Consider the following 7,607-nt stretch of genomic DNA (forward strand, 5'->3'; position numbering starts at 1 on the left):
TTGGAAAATTGACTAAAGTTGTCTAAATCAAAACATACAATGGAAAAACAATATTTCTATCAAATTAGTGGAAGGAACCAAAAAGACAGTAGCATGATAGTGAAGAAGAGATTGAGCAATAATAGTAGCGTGACAGTAAACAATGAAAGGGAACAATGAAAGAAATCAATTTATCGTAGTGATTTTGCTGGCAGACCAGTGGTGCAAGGCTACTTTGTTCTTTCTCCTTAACCTTCGCTGGGTTTCTTTTCGTAGAGAGAAAAGAGAAAGCATAAAACGGAAAAACGCAAAGAAGAAAACAAAAAGTCAACAGTGTCAGTGAAGAAGAGATTGAGCAATAACAATAGCGTGACAGTAAACAATGAAAGGGAACAATAAAATAAATCAATTTACCATAGTGATTTTACTGGCAAACCGGTGGTGCAAGGCTACTCGATTCTTTCTTCTTAACCTTCAATGGGTTTCTTCTCGCAGAGGGAAAAGAGAAAATAGAAAACGGAAAAACGATAAGAAGAAAACAAAAAGTCAACAATATATATAAACAATAAGTAGTTATAAACCTATCTCACCGTCAATACCAATCCCAATATCTGACATATGAATCATAAAAAATTCAAACCCATAGCTCTGTTTCCACTAAAATTTCAAATACACAATCCCAAAGAATCAGAATTTAAAATTCCTTATGAATTTCAAATTTTTATCAAGAATTAAAAGGCTCACAAATCAATGCCTACAGAGAAACTATACATTAAAATCAAGTTTCTAAGTGGTAGCCACATGAACCCAGATAAGAATTCACAAAATTAAATCCAAAAAAAAAAAAAAACCTAACAATACCCAACAACAATATTTGCAAAAGAATTGAATAAAAAATCAAAATATTACTTATGCAACAACAGTAATTCAGTCAAGGAATCAACAAAAAGAAGCAAAGCCAATGAACATTAAAAAACAAATATTTAGAAAGAGAAAGAGAGAGGGAAAGATTAGATACATGATATTAAGAGCATCTCACCTGCATAACTGGGCCTGCGACATTGGAGATTTTGTGATGGCTATGATGGGTAACGGCTCAATCATGGGTGGGAGAGATGGCTATGGTGGACTATCAGGGATACAGAGAGAACAACTTAGAGAGGCAAAGAGAACGGTTGGTTTTAGACTTAAGGGTTTTTTGTTTGAGAGATAGTTGGGTTTTAATAAGAATCAGGTTTGTAATTTGTATTTGGTGGAAAAAAAAATTATTATTATTTATATAAATATTGCTGAAGTAGAAAATTTTGGGAGTTTCAGAAGTTTATATATATAGATTATTTTAAAAATCCTAATTATCAGTTTGGGATGAGGTTTATCATGAAAATAACTCTAAAATTCGTCCAGATATAGTTTTAATATCTGTTTGGATCCACGTTTTGGGTTCACGTTTGCATTTTTTGCCTTTTTTTTTCCTAGCGCGTATGAATAGTAACATCACATGAATTCACTATGCAGGAGACAAAGTGCACTGTTCATGCATTGTTCATGCATTGTTCACGCTTCAAAAACGTGCTAATCCAGTAGCACATTTTAGATTCACGTTCCAAGGCACTTTTGGCATAGTATAACTCAAAATTCAGACTAGGCTATTTCTGGTAAATTTGTAGAGAATCGAATTTCCCTTCAGCTATCAAAATATAAGCTTAATCATAATTTTGAGTAAAAAGATATGATCAAAATAATGAAACTTGTTCTGATCTGAAAAATCAGCTTTCTCTTATCCAAATCTCATTTTCCTTAGGATTTTCCCCATACGTTTTTTTGCTTATTTTTTAAGCTGATTGGACTTAATTTTTAAGCAAACCTAACTTATTTTCTAAGCAACTAACACCTCTATAGATAGGGGAGGCCTCCCAACATTCAAGACCCCTTTTCTGATTTCTCTCTCCCCTTACGTTAGAGAAGTTCTGGAAGCTTTGCTTTAGGACTTTCTTTTCTGTTAAGAGGCCTCACTTAAATCTTTAGAAATTCATTCTCTCTGATCTCTAGGATAGTTCTCTGCTAGTGGATTACGTTCATGTAGGTATGATTCTAACCTTACTTCCATAACATGATTTATTTTAATTCCAAGAACATGCTTTCATCTATGCTTTATTTCCATGAATGTGATGTTTTTTTTTTTTTTTTTTTTTTTGTAACCATGTTTGTCATCTATTATTACATGTTCTCTTTTGCTTTCAAAATTTTTCACACGATTAGTTGATGAACATGCCTAGATCTAGGGTTGAATCTTTTCTTAAGATTTTAGATTTACAATTTTTCTCTATGTTTTTCAAAAATAAAATTAGATTTGCAATTTTTCTCCATGTTTTTCAAAACAAAAGTCAGATCTGCATTTTTCTCTTTGTTTCATTTTCAAACCGAAACCAGATCTGTATTTTATTTATAAAATCTAATCTATATTTTATTTATAAAAATTTGATCTATATTTTCTTTATAAAAATCTTGTCTGTTTTTTTAAAAAATCTGATCTATATTTTTCCAAATAAAAATCTGAATGTTTTTTAAGTAAAAAAAACTAGATCTGCATTTTTGATAAAAAAAATTGGTGTTTTGAAAATAAAAATCTGTTTTTCTCTCACATTTAAAGAATTCAAATCAGATTTGAATTTTTATTAAAAATTCATTCTTTTTCTTTCCCAAAAAACTCAGATCTAAATTTTCACCAAGCATTCTCATCAAATCTTTTTTACGTAAAATAAAATTGTGGATCTAAGGTTCTTGAATTGAAGTTTAACCCTAGGTCTAGGTTTTGACATGGCATTTGTTGCATATCATTTCATACTTTGAATATGGATATTTAATGGTCATTTAAAGTCTAGAAGACCAAACTCTGTTTGGACAGGGTGGATGCCTAACACCTTTCCATCCTATAACCTAGCCACCGAACCTTAGAATTTTAGGTTGGTAGGACTAGTTAGTGCTTTATTTTATTTTGGTAGATTGTATCTAAGACCAAAGTCTTGTATTTCTTTTAAATAGATTATATCTAGGATGAAGAAATTGTATTTGTATAATCAATTAATGAAATTTGAGGTATTTTGGACATGTGAATTTATATTGTATTTTTTCTTATTATTTTTTAAAAAAAAAGTGGCAACTCCACATATAATCCTGAAAAGGGAAGGTGCCGATGCCTAAACCCTTTTCTGAGAGCGCCCAAATTTTCTGGTCTCTCACAAGTATATGCAAACTTATTCTAGAACCTCTCTACAAATGAGCATGATATTACTATTTCACTCTCTACAAATGTTGATAGGATTGTAGAGATTGAAAGATAGAAAATGTTCATAATATAAGGTGAAGAATTAAGTAGATAACTTTTGATTAAACATGAAATTATGTTAGATTAGCAAAGAGGTTGACATAAAATAATAAGGCATGTGAAGATCTCATTTAATCATCTCAAGTAAGTTTACTCAAAGCATAAGGTTAACACTTACTCCTTCTTTGTTTACATTATACATCAAAAAAGTTTAAAGAGTGCTAAAATGCTATGTTTTATGCAGTTTGTTCCTCTAGATTTATTTTTTGTAATTGGAGCTGATATACTAGTGTTGAGGGCCATTTGTGAGAGTCCAGGTAGAAAGAAGGAAAGCCCAATAACAAGGGCAACAAAGAATTGGCAAGCAGACAGCAAAACCATTAGGCCCAAGCGGCAGGAATAATGGATCACAGGCCCAAGAAATGAGCAAATGGGCCTTAAAGAGGCAAGTGAGCTTAAAGAAACCCAGAAAGAGAGAAATAGCATCCCATGGGCAGTGTATGATGTAGAAAAGTGAGAAAGGGCTGCCGCAAGCCCAAAGTAATGCAAACTAAGAAAGTAAGGGGTTTGTGGCAGGCCCATGAACTCCAAGGATGAGAATAAGGTTATTGGGCCGGGGAAGCCCAATGAAGTTAGTAAAAGCCCATGGGAATGCAAAATTAGCAAAAGGGTCAAGGAAGTCCAAAGAAAGCAAATGGGCCAAGGATGCCCAAAAGAAAAACAAAGGGACACAGGAGCCCATAAGTAAGAAAAACCAGTGGTCATACCAAGCCACTGGGAAAAAGAGTAAACGGCTGGCCTAAAGAGGCCTAGCAGGATTAAATCATTACAGCAGGAATAACAGAATAATATGGCAAGAAATGAGGGAAATCAAGAAGTGGGCTAAAGAAATATAAGGCCCATCATCAAATAAAGCCCAGCTCCTGAGAGGAGCGGGAAATCAAAAGGTAGCCCACATAAAAGGTTAAAGAAAATGGACGGCAGTCTGTGCAGAATAGCCTCCAGACCATGGCAAACGAATGGGCAGCAGACAGATTTTGGACACATATGGAAGGAAGGCACGTGCAATGCCCAGGCACCACCAGCCTGTACCTAGCCAATACAGAGCATGGTGAGGTTGGGGGTCAGAGATTCAGAGGGCATGGTTAGGTGGTGGGGAGAGGGGAAAAATCTATTTTTGAGGTTCCGGCTCAGGCTCTTTCGGGGAGGTGTCCTGCTGGGATGACTTATTACCCAAAAGAGGCAAGCTGAGTTGAAACCACTAGGTACATACCATGAGGGTTAGGGAGAGAGAAAGAACCCAGACTGTAGCAGGTAAGGATGCCACGACAGACAAGCAAAAAAAATACTCTTCTTTGTCTGGTGATGGGGGGGTGGTACCCAAACAGAATAGTGATGGTCGGCCAGTACACCTAGACCAGACAAAGGAGGTTAAGGGCTAAAATAGTAAAATCTGGTCACGGCAAGCACTATAAAAGAAGGGTCTTGCCGTGAACAAAAAAAAAAAAAAACCATGGGAACTTGAACTGAAAAAATAGGAATTTGAAAAGAGAAACTAAGAAATAGAGAAGGAAACGAGTGGGAAAGAAAGAAAGAAAACACCCAGAAAGAAAACAAAGTGAGAATTAGAACGGCAGGTATGCACCGGTAGATTGATTCCCTCTCTCCCTCATGAAATCTTGCTCTCTGTGAAAAACCTCAAGGAGCCTCTATGCATAAACCACTCAAGTCCGTTTCCCTTAGGGTAGTTAATCTCTACAGCAGGACCTTTTTTCCTGAGAGATTAATTGTGTTGAGAAGGAACGTTCTTCCCTCTCTGGTTTTGCTCCTACGGACTGAACTTTAGTTGATTTCCTAACATTTTTTATTAACCCTTACATATTAATGCTCTTTCACTCTGTTTTGCTCTTTCCCTTCCGTAAAAAATGATCATTATTGTTGCTGTAACTATGTGTGAGGATTGTTTGGTCATTTCCCACTGAGTGACAAATATTTTAGTTATTCTATTATTATTATGTCTGTCTGCCACAACTTCCCTGAAACAGTTCTGCCTGCCGAGAGCACGTTCCTGGCAAACCTGGCCTAGTTTGCGTACAAGCCGGACCAACTTGAATTGCAACTGGACCGGTCCCGACTCCCTTATCCAGAAAACTTGGGCCTAGTACCGCAGGAAGCAGCCCAATACTGCTAGCACAGCCCACCACTTTACAACTAGCTACTTAATAACATGCTTGATGTCTTTTTCCTTAAAAAAAAAAAAAAAAAAAAAAAAAAAAAAAAAAAAAAAAAAAAAAACTCTCCTCAATATGGCCATTTATTACAAGAGTATTAAAATAATTTCCATTTAATTTACTCTAGAAGAATCTTGATAATAGCTAAAATTTTCATATTTATATCATTATTGGAAAGCATTATCATGCATTTTATAGTTGATTTTGGAATAATGCTAAATAATCATTTTTGTGCTTAATTGAATTTTAATGCGTAAATTTGTTTAAATAAGTGGATTTGTACAAAGAAGAAAGCTAATGGACTTTAATTTACAAGGGCCATGATGAAGTCAAAGAAGGCCAACCCAATTAAATTCAAGTCCAATTGGAGCAAGGAATCAAAGGAAATTTGCACCTAATCCAAGTCCAATTCGGATTAGGATTCCAGCTTGCGGACCAGTTAGTATTTGGAGCATAACTTTTGGCTCAGATGTCCAATCGAGATGATTCAGTTGGGCTGGAAAGCTAACTTAAAGGGCTACAACTTTGTAGTTTATCAAAAGTCCGAATTCTAAAGTTAAATGGGCAAAAAACGTTGGTTAATTGCCTAAAAGCCTGAGATTTTCTCCAAACGGGAATTCAACTTGTAATAGGATTCCTTGACCTATTTAAAGGCTCTTTAGGGAAAAATTTAGAAGGGAATTTCCATAGAACATAATTTAGGTTTTCTTAAAGTTTTTTTATTTTTTATAGTTTTACTTGTGTTATGGCTTACTAGAAGCCTTGCTAAGGCAAGGGGTGAAACCCAACCGTTTATTGGTATGTTCTTAACAATTATTTATTGGTTTTAATGCTTATGTTTTTATGTTTTTGACTGTTTTACTCATCTAGAAAAGTGTTTAGTTCTGTATAATCCTTTGATTTATCATAGACTCTGAGCAAGTTAAATGCTTAGTATTCCTTGCAAACTAATTCACTAGTTTTGTTTTGTCTAAAATCAATCAATTGCATGAAACTACCATAGACAATTAATTCTTTAGTTTTTATTGTTAAATCATCCGACTAAGATCATCCTTCGTATGAATTTTAGTTGAGTTATAAAATAAATATTGTTAAAACTATCAATAGATGTGTTGTGTGTGGATCCCTAAACCTTAGTGCCTTAATATATTGATATTTTCTCTCAATTTAAATTATCTTTACTAAACTATCAAAAATATCTTCAGTTAAACTTTATTATTTTAGTTTTATTCTCTTGTGGTTTGCTAATCAATTCCCTTTTCCCCGTGGATTCGACCTTGGACTTTTCAAGTTATTACTTCACGACAATCCTACACTTGGGAGCATTATTTAAGTCGTAGCAAAACTCTGTTAAACTTTCAACTTTCAAGTGGTTTAACAATCATTAAGATAATTTTGATAATGTTAGTAAAATATACAATTTATACTTTCATTTATTATTAAGTTTGTTATCAAAGTTTTAACTTTATTACTAATAGTTTACAATGAATAAAACTTTATGTTCTAAGTTCTAAAAACTTTTAAATTATACTTCATTTAAAATTTTATTACCAAATGTTTCCAGTTATTTAAAATAAAATTAATATTTATTTAGATTAAAAATCATATAACTTTATGTTTTAATATGTATAATTTATATACTACACACCCTGTATGCATAAAGTGACTCAATACATGTATGTATTACATGTTTCAAAATTAATTAGTTTTTATCGTGTGGCTCTAAAATTATTAATATAGTTTCAACATATATAACTTTTAATTAAGTGCATCACATGGGAATAATACTATCTTTTAAAATAAAATAAAAGAATATATGTGGTCGTGGATCTATTATTGATCTCAATTCAATTGAAATTGAGGTTTTTTTTTTTATTTTGTTTTTTTTGTTTTTTTTGTGAGAATACTAAGTATTTTTCACACACACACACACGAGGAGAGAGGAGAAGGTTTTTTTTAACGAAACTTACAATGGTGTATATCCAAAAGTGCCTAACTCTTGGATACACAGCACAGGCTTTAAACCTCTTTAACTCACACTCATTTTCCAATGTGGGATTAACTCACTGTTT

General features: G+C 33.4%; 1 long non-coding RNA gene across 1 annotated transcript; it reads left to right on the top strand.

Moving 5' to 3' along the window:
* The first annotated feature begins 1,916 nt into the window (after positions 1 to 1,916).
* On the top strand, positions 1,917 to 6,468 carry LOC126729032 (uncharacterized). The gene is made up of 2 exons (XR_007656462.1): positions 1,917 to 2,062; positions 5,852 to 6,468. It is a non-coding gene; the product is annotated as an uncharacterized LOC126729032 (long non-coding RNA).
* Positions 6,469 to 7,607: the final 1,139 nt, after the last annotated feature.

Source organism: Quercus robur, chromosome 5 (assembly GCF_932294415.1).
Source record: "Quercus robur chromosome 5, dhQueRobu3.1, whole genome shotgun sequence".
NCBI lineage: Eukaryota > Viridiplantae > Streptophyta > Magnoliopsida > Fagales > Fagaceae > Quercus > Quercus robur.